Here is a 15,502-nt window from a genome sequence, read left to right as displayed (position 1 = left end):
CACTGCTATTCATAGCCTTCATATTCCTGATAGAGTGTCAACTTTCTATGAAGGTGTAACCTTCGCCATCTCAGATAAAAAAATTCGCTTTGCATGAGTGATTGGAACCTGTAAGCCCCAATTATTAGCACTGCAATTACAGACCAAGGCACTCGAAGAAACTCATTGTATTATTCGCTTGGCAAATTCTACCAAATGAATACTACCATGAGTTTCTTACAGCGGGGGTGTTGGTTTGGTGTATGTGTGTGGCATTCACACCGTAGTCTGACTTCAGGTGAAAAAATGTCATATTTATTAACATGGCTATTGTTCAATTATGTTGAAGTAGGATGAGGTTAGAACAATTTTAGTGAAGATAGTAACTAAATCTCTACATGTTCCGGCACAAAAAAATTGAAATAATGACACAGGTATAATTCTTTAGTAATTGTCTTTAAGTAGCTTTTGAACCTCATAGTATAAAACATAAAAAATGTACTAAACATGCCAAATAAAAATAAAATAAAGGTTCTACTATGTCTTGATAAAACTTAATACTTTAGTAAGATTAGATGAAACTAGAAAAATAATATATATTTATATTAGATTTACTAGAGGCAATATTAAGGGCAACTATATTCATTAATGTTACAAAGAAAAGTTTAAATTGTAAGTTTTATGTAATATTAGCTATAGTTAGTTAAGAATTAAATAAAGAAGAAAATTTTCTAATATATTTATATGATATTTATTAATCAATAGATGTTAATTGATTTCTAATATTCCTTTGCAAATAGAAGATATTACAGTTAGTTCAAAAGAAGAACATACTTCTATGATATATTCATGATTTTTAAAGATTAATCAACTAACTTACAAAGTAAAAATGTTAGTATATTTGAAACGAGACTAGATTCTCTCTAAGATATTTAAACCTTTCTAATCCATAGCAGCATAAATCTTATTATAACATAAGATAGAGTAGATTATAACAAAATTAAACAAAATTATACAAAATTGAACATGAAAGGCATAACAAAGGAAAAGAGAATAGAAAAAAATAGAACAAAAAAATGCAAATCAAATTTGCTGAGAAAAAGGGACCAAAGCCATATTTGATTGAATATCCAAATGGCCTCAATCAATCCTATTTATACTTGTCCAATCATCTTAAAACTTTCTAGAATGTTCCTAATGATAGGTCCCATGAAGATAATCATCTTAAGTCCTTCTGGAATATTCTATAATAGGTCCCATGTAGACCACCAACTTAACTCTAATTCTAGAAACTTTACAAAAATGGCTCCAACTACCTATTTCTATGCGTCAATAATACAAATATCTTATCCACACCCTATTATAATTGATCTCTCTCTCCTAATATAGAACGTCTTCGTTTCACTCTTGATGGTATCTTCAAATTATTTCTTAACAATAGGTGAGGTTTTGTGCACGTTTCTATATTACATCATAGATAGAATAATCTTTCCAAAGGACTTTATATTGAAGTTACAAATGTCCATTGCCATTGTAAAGATAGAAATATTCTAAAATGTTGTCCACTTTATACTCTTATTGGTCATGAATCACAATTAGTGGTGGTGGTGGTGGTTGATGTTGATATGAAAAGTGCCTTGGTTCAATGTAAAATTCCTTTAGTTGTGAAATATAGAAGACCAAATGGACCAAAATATATAGTGGAAGCTCGAGGCAATATGCAACATAAAAAATCACTGCAAAAATATAAAAAGATCCAAGGAATTAAGGTGCCAATTTATGGACCTAAATTGATATAGCAAGTAAAAAATTGGCATTGAAAAGTAATACCTAGTCACCATCCTCAAAGGTCTTATATTATCCATGGTTATCTACATATTTCTTCTGTCAATTCTATGCAATAAAATAGTAGTAATAGCCTCTTACAAGATCATTATAAGCCATTGTATAAACTCCTCTATTATCAAATTTTTGGTATTGATGAAACAATAGAAAGTTGCTAGTATAATTGGATGTTGATTGGTCTTAAGATAAGAATGGTGAATGACTAGTACTTTGCTTGAATACTATTATTGTAAGTAAATTCCAAGGGTGTCAAATATTTATTCCAATCATTATAATAAACCGCCACAAATGCTCATAGTATATCTTCTAAAGTCCAATTTGCATAATTTGCTTGTCCAACTCTTTATGGATAGAAGGTCATGGACATAAGAAGTTGTGTGTCCATTAGCTTGAACAAAGTCTATTAGAAATTCCTTGTGAAGTGCAAATCTTGATATGAAATGATGACATGAGATAATCTATGATGACAAAAGACATTGTCAAAGAAGATCCATGCAAGTATTGAAGCATCAATATTGGATTGCATTGTAGCCAAGTGAAGTTGTTTTGAGAATTAATCTACAAAGATAACAATCATAGTATGATTGCGAAGTATCTATGACAAATACATAATGAGATCCATAGTCACTTGCTCCTAACATGCCATAAATAATAGAATTGATTGTAATAGCCTAAAAAATGTTGTCTTGCATACTTTGTTATGTTAGCATAACTCGCAAGAATGTACAAAAGCTCAAACATCAAGATCTAAATCTATCCAAAATTATGTCTTTAAAATCTGTTCTAGAGTCTTTTCATGCCTTGGATGTCTAGATATTGGAATGTCATGTCTCTCTTGAAGTATAAGTATCTAAATGTTACGGCCATAATCATGTAAGCTAATAATTACATATAGAAATAGGTAGAAGTAAGTAAAAGTAGATAAAAGTAAGTTAATTCTATAATATTTAATATGGAAGCTTCTTAGAAACTTCTTAGACGCTGCTTTAACTTCATAGGTGTCTTTAATTGACTTTTTGGATTAGAAACGTGGTCAACAAGTTGGCCATGTGCCACACATGTTGTTAACTTGAAGATCAAGCTAACTATGTGGCCCACACGTAGAAAAACTTGCCTTGTAAGTCAAGGCATGTGTCCTACAAAGTCAACACATATTAGAGGTCCTATAGAATATCGCCATGTAGTCCCTAGTTAGATAGTATATATAGAGACAAGAGTGAAGGCTTCTTCACTCTTGTCAACTCCTTTCTTGCTTCTAGTCTAGTTTCAAGGGTCTTTATTTTTCTTGTCTTTTGGCAATAGCCATTCCAGTTTTTCTTTCAATATATATACTTGTTTATGTATATTTTGTTACCTCTCTTTGAGTGAAGGCTCACTTGTCTAAATTGTTTTTACATCGAGTTCTTGTCCTTGACAGATTGACAAGAGTGCATCTACAATATTAGAGCTTTGTCTAATCTTGATTAAGAATGGATTACCCCTTTTTCTTGATAAGATATAAGCGTATTAGAAGTTGCGGATTACCCTCTTCTAAACTGATATTGTCCTTAGTATTTTCTTTGTCCGCAAGTCCTCTCTTCTATTTGTCTTGAGCGATATTAGACATCTTCTCTCTTCTAAGTGTTATCATGGCAGAACTTCTTGAAATGAAGAGTGAAATGGCACAAATGCAAGAGCAATTGAGGGACTTAATGCTTGCAATGCATCAACTCAATTTACCACCACAAGAAGCAACAAGATTGGCAAAAAGTGAAGATATAGAAATGGTTGGAGCTGCTTCAACATCTGTATCAAACCATGTCCTTTTTCCTATGGTGGAACGCCCTTCAAATGTTAGAGAACCAAGAATTGTCCTATCCGAGAAGTTTGATGGTACCACATCTAAGTTTCGAGGATTTATCAATCAAGTGCAACTTGTGATTGAACTCAACTCCAAAGCTATCCAACTCCAGGATCAAAAGTTAGATTCATTGGTACGCTTCTTTCAGGTTCGGTACTATCGTGCTTTTCATCTTTTTTTGAACGACGAGATCCAATATTGGATAATCTAGAGGCTTTTTTGGCAGAGTTTCGATCCATGTATGGAGAACATGATGCAATTCGTGTTGCAACCAATAAGATCCGTATTTTACGACAAGGCAATCGATTAGTAACGTTATATGCTTCAAAATTTCGACAACTTGCGACTGATATCAAGTGAGATGATGCTGCACTTATTAGCCAATTTCTCTATGGATTATAATATGAGGTAAAAAAATTAATGCTCAACTTACCTGATCCTCAAACATTGAGTCAAGCAATTGACTTTGCTGTGAAGTGCGACAATCGCCTTTTTGAATTCCGATCTGAAAACCGTACAAGTGGACCTCAACGTTATTATAATTCAATGGCAACACCAACACTTGTTCAACACATACATTCGAAAGTAGAGGATATGCAAATTGATGCAGTACGTTTCAAACCTCTTACTTAGCAAGAAAAGACTCGTCGTCATAAAGAAGGATTATGTTTATATTGTGGAGAACCAAAGCACACTGCTCAACATTGTCCAAAGAAACGACGCAATTACAAAATGAGGAGTATGGCTGTGAAAGAAGATAATATGTCGGAAAACGAGTTTGTCCAGTTACAATAGGGATCGTGCGGCTGGAACCTTGCACAACATCTAGTAAAGGTCCTATTCTTTCCTCAGAGCCCTCTCCTTGTTTTACATTAAATGTTATTTTAGGACCTAAACATTACGAAGTCTCTGCCTTGTTAGATTCAGGAGCCTCAGCGTGTTTTTTAGATGAAGAATTTACTAAAAGATATAGCATATCTTTAGTAAAGAAAACTAAACCTGTTCATGTAGAAGTCATAGATGGTCGTCCATTGTCTTCTGGAGATATTACTCACGAAATCCTTCCTATAAAAGTAATAATCAATGGTCATAATAGTTTTGTAGTATTTAATATCATTAGATCTCCCTCTAATCCAGTCATTTTAGGTTTATCGTGGTTAGAAAAATAAAACCCTCAAATAGACTCGATTTTCCAAACTCTTACTTTTTCTAAAAGTATAACTAACAGTGTAGTTAAGCAAGTAGAGAGTCATAAGTTCAGTTCAATTAAACCCGTATTTATAGGTGCAAAAGCTTTCTTGCATGCTGCTATGAAAGAATCACCATACATTATTTATGCTACATCCGTTTCTACTGGTAAAAAGACTTCAAGTGGCATTCCAAGCCAATATCAAGAATTTCAAGATGTATTTGAAAAAAAGAATGCGGATACACTCCCGGAACATCGTCCCTATGATTGCTCAATTGACCTTCAAGAAGGAGTACAACCGCCATTCGGACCAATCTATAGTTTATCACAAAATGAGTTAGCTGAACTCAAGGAGTATATTGAAGAAAATCTAGCCAAGAATTTCATACGCCATTCTAAATCTCCGGCAGGAGCTCCAATTCTATTTGTGAAGAAAAAAGATAGATCATTGCGGATGTGTGTTGATTATCCAGGACTCAACAAGATTACCATAAAAAACAGGTATCCACTACCTTTAATATCCGGACTTCTTGATCAGCTGAATCAAGCTAAGATCTATACAAAAATAGATCTTTGGAGAGCATACAATCTAGTACGCATCAAAGAAGGAGATGAATGGAAGACTGCGTTTCGAACTAGGTATGGATATTTTGAATACAACGTCATGCCTTTTGGACTTACAAATGCACCAGCAGCTTTTCAACATCTAATGAATGATGTTTTTCGAGAGTTTTTGGACGATTTTGTGGTGTGTTATCTAGACGACATCTTGATCTATTCTAAGAATGTAGAAGAACATGAACTTCATGTTCGTCGTGTGTTACAAAAATTAAGAGATGCAGGACTCTAGGCCAAGATAGAAAAGTGTGTATTCCACACTACTCAAGTCGATTTCTTAGGTTACATCATTTCAAATGATGGACTTATGATGGATCCTAAGAAAGTTCAAACTATTATAGACTGGAAGATCCCAAAAACGGTAAGAGATGTCCAATGTTTTTTGGGATTTGCCAACTACTATCGGATCTTCATCAAAGACTTCTCTCGAGTTGCAGCTCCACTTACACGTTTGACTTGTAAAGACAAATTCCAATGGAATCAAGAAGCAGAAGTTGCTTTTGAATCTTTGAAGACAGCGTTTGTTTCTGCACCAATCTTGTATCGTGTTGATTTTTCCAAAGCATTCTTTATGGAAACAAATGCATCGGACTTTGCTCTGGGTGCGGTTTTATTACAAATAGGAACAGATGACAAACTTCATCTAATAGCCTTTCATTCAAGAAAATTCTCAGCAGTAGAAATCAAGTATGAGATCCATGACAAAGAACTTCTAGCAATTGTGGATTCTTTTCAAGAATGGCGTCATTATCTAGAAGGCGCTTCTAGTCCAGTCACCGTGTATACGGATCACAAGAACCTCGAATATTTTATGTCAGCACACGTATTAAATCGTCGCCAAGCTCGTTGGAGCATGTCTTTATCAAGATTCGAGTTCATCATCACTTATCGGCCAGAAAAACAACAAGGTTTATCCGATGCCTTGTCTAGACGTTCTTATCTTGCACCAAAAGAAGGAGATGCAGCTTTTGAGCAACAAAGAATGGTTCTCTTGAAGCCGGAACAATTTTATCTTCGAGCAATAAAATCAACATTGACTGTTGATTTAACTTTTCTTAAGCAAGTCCAGTTAAGTATGTCTTCAAACCCTCTTGTTCATGATATCAAGAACAATTCTTCTAAATCTCATGATTCATCTAAATTTGAATTCAAGAACAACCTACTCTATTTCGAAGGATGCCTATATGTTCCAGAAGGAGAAGCACGTTTACGTGTTCTTCAAGCTCGTCACGACTTCCCAGCAGCAGGACATTTTGGATATAATAAGACTTTGGAACTGATATCTAGGGATTTTTGGTGGCCTCATATGTGGAAGGCAATTAAAGATTTTGTACAATCATGTGATGTTTGCTCAAGATCAAAAACTCCTCGTCATTGACCTTTTGGACTTCTTCAGCCATTACCCATTCCAGAACAATCGTGGTCTTCTGTTTCTATGGACTTTATCACGGATCTTCCAATCTCAAGTTCTTATGACTCTATATTCGTGATAGTAGATCGTTTTACCAAGATGGCACATTTTGTACCATGTACAAAATCTATCACAGGTGAAGAAACAGCTAAGCTCTTTCTTGACAATATCTATTGCTATCATGGATTACCCAAGGATATTATATCAGATAGGGGAACTCAATTTGTATCAAGATTTTGGCGGACTCTTTTCAAGATTCTTAAAGTGGATATAAAACTATCTTCGGCATTCCATCCTCAAACTGATGGACAAACAGAGCGTGTTAATCAAGTTTTGGAGCAATATTTAAGATGTACTATTAATTACCAACAAGTTGATTGGACAACTCTTTTGCCATTGGCAGAGTTTGCTTATAATAACACGGTACACTCTTCTACAAAACAAACACCTTTCTTTGCTAATTATGGTTATCATCCACGACTTGATACTTTTGACTTTTCAAAAGTTGATAATCCTGCTGCGAAAGATTTGGCAATTCATTTATCAGAGCTACATGCAACGATGAAGGCGCAGTTAAAAGAGGCTCAAGAACAACAAAAGGCCAAAGCGGATGTCTATCGAAAGGAACAACCATCATTCGTCTTTGGTGATAAGGTATGGCTACTTCATCGCAATATCAAGACCACTCGTCCTTGTGACAAGTTGGAGTATTGAAGGTTGGGACCATTTTCTATTTCTGCACAAATCAATCCAGTTGCATATCGTTTAGATCTACCAGAGTCAATGAAAATCCATCCAGTATTCCACGTGTCTCTTTCTGAACCATACAAGACAGTGGTCATACCAAGAAGACAACAAGCTCCACCTCATCTTATAGAAGTGGACAATAATAAAGAGTTTGAAGTAGAAGAAATCTTAGATTCAAGGCGGTGCCAAAATAAATTAGAATATCTTGTCTATTGGCACGGATATGGTATTAGTGAACGCACATGGGAGCCAATAAAGAATCTTGCAAATGCAGCAAAGGAGGTGGAGGCTTTTCATCGACGACATCCATCAAAATCAAGATGAAAACCTTCTTTATAAAAGAAATAACATCTAGTCAAGATAACATTCTACTTTCAATTCTTGTTCGTAGCTTCGTTGTAGTAGTGGCGCTCAGGAGATGGAGAACCAACAACCAGCGGATTCAACTCAAGAGCCTTTATTTGCTGACCTGCCAGACGAGACATTACGATTGTCACAACCTTCAAGACGACGCAATCGAGATAAAGATCTTCAAGAACGACATGTTCTTCTTCGAATAGATGGTGAGATACAACGCATTTGGTATCATGATTTGGGAAGGGACTCCCGATGTTTGGTGATTTTGTTAGAGGTAGGAACAACTCCTGATGGTGTTCCAAATATTCTATTCGAAGGAAGTTACGAAGGCCTCAACAATGATCAAATAATTGGGTAGTCTTCCCGCCCTGGTATAGGACACTACCGATGGTTGAGAGGCCCTATCAATCATCTTCAAAGAGAACAGAGATCAGAGTATGTAGCGAATACAATTCGTTGCATCATAGATTTCCTCAACATATGATGACCGCTCCTCGTGGAACTCGTCCCTAGAAGGGGAGGTAATGTCATGGCCATAATCATGTAAGCTAATAATTACATATAGAAATAGGTAGAAATAAGTAAAAGTAGATAAAAGTAAGTTAATTCTATAGTATTTAATATGAAAGCTTCCTAGAAACTTCTTAGACGCTGCTTTAACTTCATAGGTGTCTTTAATTGACTTTTTGGATTAGAAACGTGGTCAACAAGTTGGCCATGTGCCACACATGTTGTTAGCTTGAAGATCAAGCTAATTATGTGGCCCACACGTAGAAAAACTTGCCTTGTAAGTCAAGGCATGTGTCCTACAAAGTCAACACATATTAGAGGTCCTATAGAATGTCGCCATGTAGTCCCTAGTTAGATAGTATATATAGAGACAAGAGTGAAGGCTTCTTCACTCTTGTCAACTCTTTTCTTGCTTCTAGTCTAGTTTCAAGGGTCTTTAGTTTTCTTGTCTTTTGGCAATAGCCATTCCAGTTTCTCTTTCAATATATATACTTGTTTATGTATATTTTGTTACCTCTCTTTGAGTGAAGGCTCACTTGTCTAAATTGTTTTTTCATCGAGTTCTTGTCCTTGACACTAAAGTATAACATTGTCAAGTACATAAATTTGCTTCTTAAAATAAAACAAGCCATTACTGAGACAGTAATCTTGATATTGTACATTACCTATTTTCAATCAATTGGTAATTAACTTGAAATAAACATCTTGACATGTAGCTTCCTTCCATTGTGCTCTTCTCATTAGGTTTGAAATGACACTACTAATGGTAATGACTTCTGTCTTACCTTTTGATTTGAGCTTCAATTTTGGTTTCTAAGATTAGATATTGACTACAATTTGTTGTTGCCTTTGCTTGTATTCAAGTTGAATATTGAAGAATTGTAATTTTTTTTCCAACAATGATGTTATGACTTCATATTTTTTAGATTCAAATTGTGTAGCAGGGATTGATGGTCAATCTAAATAGTTACTAGCTTCTCTAATAAATAGTGCCGCCATAGTTTTGTGGCATGTACAATTATTAGTTGCTCTCAATTACATGTAGAATAATTATACTTTGCCCTTCTGAGCTTATGTGATTCATACACCATAGGTTGAAGGCCTCTACTAAAGTCTTGTTAAATGATTGTGCCAATAGCAAAGTCAAAAGCATCAATGTAAAGTGTATACAAAAAGTTGGGATCATATTGTAATATTGGAATAATGATGAATTCTTCTTTAAACTTATTGAAAGTTTGATTCAAATGAGACATCTTTCTCTAATAGGCTTATTAGTCATGCAATAATATATGCAAATTACTAAACATAATGACAATAATATCTAGCAAAGCCTAAGAATAAGCAAACTTTAAAAGCATCCTTGGAGGTTGGTCAATCTTTTATTACTTTCATCTTGTGATGCTCCATGCGTATGCCTTCAAAAGATATTATATGCCCCCAAAAAATAATCTCCAACTTCCAAAGTTTGTTCTTTAATTGCTTATAATAGAAGTGACTATCTTATAACTAGCACAACACTTTTTATAGATGTTACGCATACTCCATAAAGATTTTACTATAGACTAAGATATCATCAATAAAAATAACTACATACTTATCCAAAAGATCTCAAAATAATCAGTTTATGTAATCTATGAAGGAGGTTGGAGCATTAGTGAGGCCAAAAGGTAAAAGAAGTCATTCAAAATGTCCATAGCGCATATGAAATGCCCTCTTTTCTATATCCATTTTTGCAATATATATCTGCCAATAGCCACTTTAAAGATCCAATTTATTAAAGATAGTTCTATCTTGAAGTTGATCAAGAAGATCTTCCACATGTAGAAGTAGATATATATTTTTCATATTCTACTTATTGAGGCTTCAATAGTCAATGCAAAGTCAAAGTCCACCATCATTTTTGGTGCAAAGAATATAGGTGCTTTCTATGGTGATGTGCTTTCTCAAATAAGATCATTTTTTAAAAATTTATCTAATATCTTTTGCAATTCTTGAAGTTCATTTGATGTTAGGAAATAAATTGGCCAACTTGTAGGTTTGATTCCAAATAATAGTTCTATTTAGAAAGAGGCATTTTGATTAGGTGGCATGCCACTAAATAAGTTGGTTGGAAATAAATCTCGATATTCATATATGAATTGCTTTGCTTATTTGGTTCTTTTGATTGTCTTTTTCACCACTAAAGAAAGATTTGAATTTATCACATATACCAATTGCTTATGCTATATTTGCTTCTTCATAAAGGTCATCCCTATGAGTAATCTTTTAGTTGTAGATTGTTTTGCCACCTCACTTGATGCGGAGGTACATAGAATCACTTTGTGCCTACCATCTTTGAAAGAGATCTTCCTTGCTAGCTAATCAACTTCTTTATTTTCCACCCCTAGCTATGATATACCCAAAATAATATCATATTTAATTTTTATTATTCTAAATTTTTTCCTTAAGGCATAGATGTTACTCAACCTTAAGATTTTTTTTTTATATGTCTCAAGTAACATGTTTTTTCAATCATCTGCTAGATATATACTTCCTCTTTTGATTACCTTGGTTTTAATTCCAAGTCAATTAACAATCCCAATTAAGATATAATTTTTTATAGAAACTAAATCTTTAAGCACTCAACATGGCTATCCTTTTAATTGATCCATAAGACATACTACTTGACTCTTTTGATAGTTATTTGAGACCATGCCATTTGTCTTTGAGAGACATCAACTTTTGTTAGTACTAGCCCATAATGCCTTTATTAGAAAGTCCTATTTTTCTATTCCACTTCTTTATCAACTTGGTGAATCTTGAGATTATGAACCTGCCTTGATTTATTGGTGCTTGCATTTTGATGTTTTGAACAATCTCTAAACTAATAGATTAATTCTTGATAATAGAAATGCAATCTATTCTATGCCAATATTTTTTGTCTTTGTGGATTCAATGAACTTTATAGGGCATCAATTTCTATTGGCATTGGCTGTTGTGTCATAATACTAGATAGCCACATAGAACACCATATTATAGGTTGTGCTCCATAATTTCTAAAATCTATAGTATCAAACTTCTTTGCAATCCTAACTACCTCTTCAAATTTTTATAGATCCTTTGATTCTACCTCTTGTTGGAGTACATGTTTGAATCCTTGTATAAACTAATGCATCATCTGCACCTCTAAAATGTTATTAATTTGGAGACATAGGGGCTTGAATCAAGAGATATAATCTTGTATTAACTTAGATTGTGTAAAATTAGCTAATTGATTGTCTATTAATTTTTCTATATTAATGAGCTAAAATTGACTTCTAAGCTTTGTCTCAAATTTCTTCCAATCACCAAATTCATCTTAATCTCCATAGCTTTGAACTCAATGTTGCCACCAAATGGCTATCACACCTCTCAAATAATTGGATGTATACACAATTCTTTTGGTGGTATTTGCCTCAGATAGTTGGAGGTATTGTCATATACTCAAGAGCCATTGGCATACATCTTCTTGGCTTGAAGTTTCAAAGTATGTATTGGGCTTACTCAATTTTAGCCTAACAAATATCAATTTCTTTATCTTAGAGGCTTCTACTTGTCTTTATAGAGTAGTTATCTAGCATAGAAGATGTTGTATTTGAGTCTCCATCTAAATTTGCTCTACCATATCTCTCATGTTGTAATTTCTTTGTTGGACTCTACTACTATAATGTCTTCTTTCTTTTTAGTTGACTTCTTAAAAATAGCTCGTGGTAGCTTCAAAATAGTATTAGGTGTGACTACAAAAATTTACCTCTAATTAGATGGTGGCTATCAATATACTACTAAAGAAGAAACCAACAATCACTTTGATACCAATGAAAAAGTATCATGAGGCATGATTTGTAATCTAAGAATATACAAGATATTTAGCTTTAAAGAATTTAGTTTTAACTTATTGGCTAAGCTCTAATAATTAATTTATTCTATCTTTAACTTATATACAAAGCCTTGGCTCTCAAAATCTCTTCACTTTATATAAAATATCCAAATTATAGCAAAATTCTTCAAAATATATTTTTTCTACAAATGGTTCTTTTTTTCCAAATTTTAGAAATTCATATCTCTTAATCCAACTATTCAATTTCTTTCAAATTTTTCTATAATGTAGCTATTATCCTTAAGCTTTACCATAATAAAATAAACTATAAATTTTCTACTAAACTTTTGGTATCTTAGAAATCCTAGCAGATATTCTAAATCCTAACTTATAAGCACCTGAGTACTATTTTCTTTATATCTCAAAAATAAAAAATTAAATGCCACAAAATTTATATATAAAATTTATTAACATAATTATACACATTCTAAAAAAAATTGAGTCAAAATCTTATCAAATTGCTCAAGATATACCTCAAAACACAACTACTTGTAAATTGGGTCACTTAATATCCTTAGATTGCAAGTGTTGACTTCAACCTCTAGTATCTCCTTTATTTAAAATTAGAATTTATCAAATAATATATCAAAAGTATAGTTGAAAAAGTGCTCTTTCTAATTCTAGTCACTGATCTTTTATTGCTTTCTATATGCGCATATTATGTCCAAAAGAGTGATAGTAGGTACAAAATCAACACCTTAACTTTGAGTGCATATATGTCTTTCATATAAGCTCTAAATCACACAAAATTTTCACCAAAACCATAGCCAAAAACCTAAAATTGTTGATCCTAGCCTCCAAAGTTTGAATTCCTTCAAAACAGTAATCATAATCCCTAATAAGGCTTTAGACAGCCTCCTTGAAGCCCATTGGGCATGATTTTTGGCCAATAGGAATGGAGATTTTCATCATCCATCTCCACTCAACCACATGGATGTCCTAACTTCTCTTCTTGCTACCAAATTCCCTCTCAAATCCTTTTTTTAATAAGATTTATATACTATATGTCCTAAACATCAAATAAAAGAAAAAAAACAAATCTTTAAAGGTCACTAATTTCTAATAAAGGTGACTTTAAATATGTAAAAGTTACTATCAATCAAAATTAATCTTAAAAGTGACCATCAAAAAATATAAAATTATATAAATTCTACTAGTAGTTCTTTTAAACAACCTCTTTTTAAAGTAGTAATTTAACTATATTCTACAACCAATTAAAATCTAATAATATGGCTTTTACCATATTACTTAGTCTATTGTATATTAAACATATAAATACAATATTTTTACATGGTAGCCGAACCACAATACAACAATGGGATTGAACTCTCTTTAAGATCTAAAACCTTTCTAATTTATAGCAACATATATTTCATCACAACATAGAATATATCAGACTAAAATAAAACTAAATAGAACCAAATGAAATCGAACATAAGAATTAAAATATAACAAAAGAAAATAGAATACAACAGAACAAAAAAAAATACAAACCAAACTTTACTAAGAAAAAGAGATCAAAGCCATACTTGATTGAATATCCAAATAGCCTTGGCTAATCCTATTTATACTTTATTCAACCATCCTAGAACTTTCTAGAATGTTCCTAATAGTGGGTTCTAATAAGATAACCGCCATAATTCCCCCTAGAATGTTCCATGGTGGATCCTACATAAACCACCAACCTAACTCCAATTCTAGAAACTTCTAGAAACTTTTCAAAAATGGATTTAACTACCTATATCTATGTATCAATAATATGAATATCTTATCTATGCCATATTACAATATTAGTCAATTGTAAGAATATGACTTAGTGATACTTCATCTTCTACAATGTGATCTTGTATAAAGTAAAAATTTGCTTTAATGTGCTTTGCTTTTATATAAAAATTTAAATTTTGAGCCAAATGCCTACCTCTTTGGTTGATAGAATGCAAGTAAATATCATGAATAATTTAATATAACTAATTAAGAAAGGTTAGATTTGATCTTTAAACATTCAGTTTCTATAGACACAAGAGTTGAAGAAACTAGATTTAATTTAAGAAAAGATTACTTTATATAAATTCTTTCTTTTGTGGCTTTTTAATAATCTTTATATTAAGTCTTTATTGTGCTATTAGAAACTATTTCTTGTCATTTCTTATATTAAGCTATTAGGTTGATAGCAAGCTTGAATATATAGTAGTCTTTCAATCTATATGTTTTTAAACATCCTAAATAGTTCATATTTGAACATCCTTGCAATATAATATTTAGAAAGCTAATTTGGACTTCTTTATTTGATGAAAAAAAAAATAGAGAGAAAACTTAATGAGATTTTTTTAAGCATTTATTTTGAAAGATTTGATTGCATAATGATTTTGTAAGAGCTTTGCAAAGTCAATATTACTTTTGATGATTGTATTTTTCGTAGAATAAAGAAAGGATTACATTTTAATAAATTTTATAGATATTATAACAAATATATGGATGAAAATTTGTCAATTTGTGAATTTAATTGTATTAGATATGTGATGTAAAACTTTATTTAGGTAAACAATTAGATGCAAGGTTGTTAATATTTAATTGGTTTAGGATCTCAAAAATCAAATTTTTAAGATCAAAGATAGTTTTTTTACTTTTAATCAATTTTTCAATTGGATTGATATGATTTATTTGTAATTTTTTAGATAAATTAGTTTTTAATATTTATATAACTATTTATGGCAAGTTAATGGTACAAATAGAAACTCTTAAGGCCAAAAGATAATATAAAGGTTGAAAAAAGATGAAAATTAACATCTTAGAAAATTATGAGTATTTTCTTTGAATTTTTAGGTTTAACTATCTTTAAAAAAATTATACTTATTTTCAACTAATATATTAAAAAGAAATTAAAAACTAAATTAATTTTTATGATTAAACTGATAATTATATAAATTTTAAATGTATTATAGAATTTATGTGAGATTTACTTGGGATTTGATTCAAATTATAAAATTCAACTTCAAGTTAAGATCAAATCCTTCTACAACCAAATATGAATGTATTTTCAAGTTGATTTTTATATAACACAACAATGATAAGACTAATAAAAATATATCAATTTTAGAAATTATAGCATCT

Source organism: Physcomitrium patens, chromosome 26 (assembly GCF_059467195.1).
Source record: "Physcomitrium patens ecotype Gransden chromosome 26, ASM5946719v1, whole genome shotgun sequence".
In the NCBI taxonomy this organism is placed as follows: Eukaryota; Viridiplantae; Streptophyta; class Bryopsida; order Funariales; family Funariaceae; genus Physcomitrium; species Physcomitrium patens.
This window is presented reverse-complemented; position numbering follows the sequence as displayed.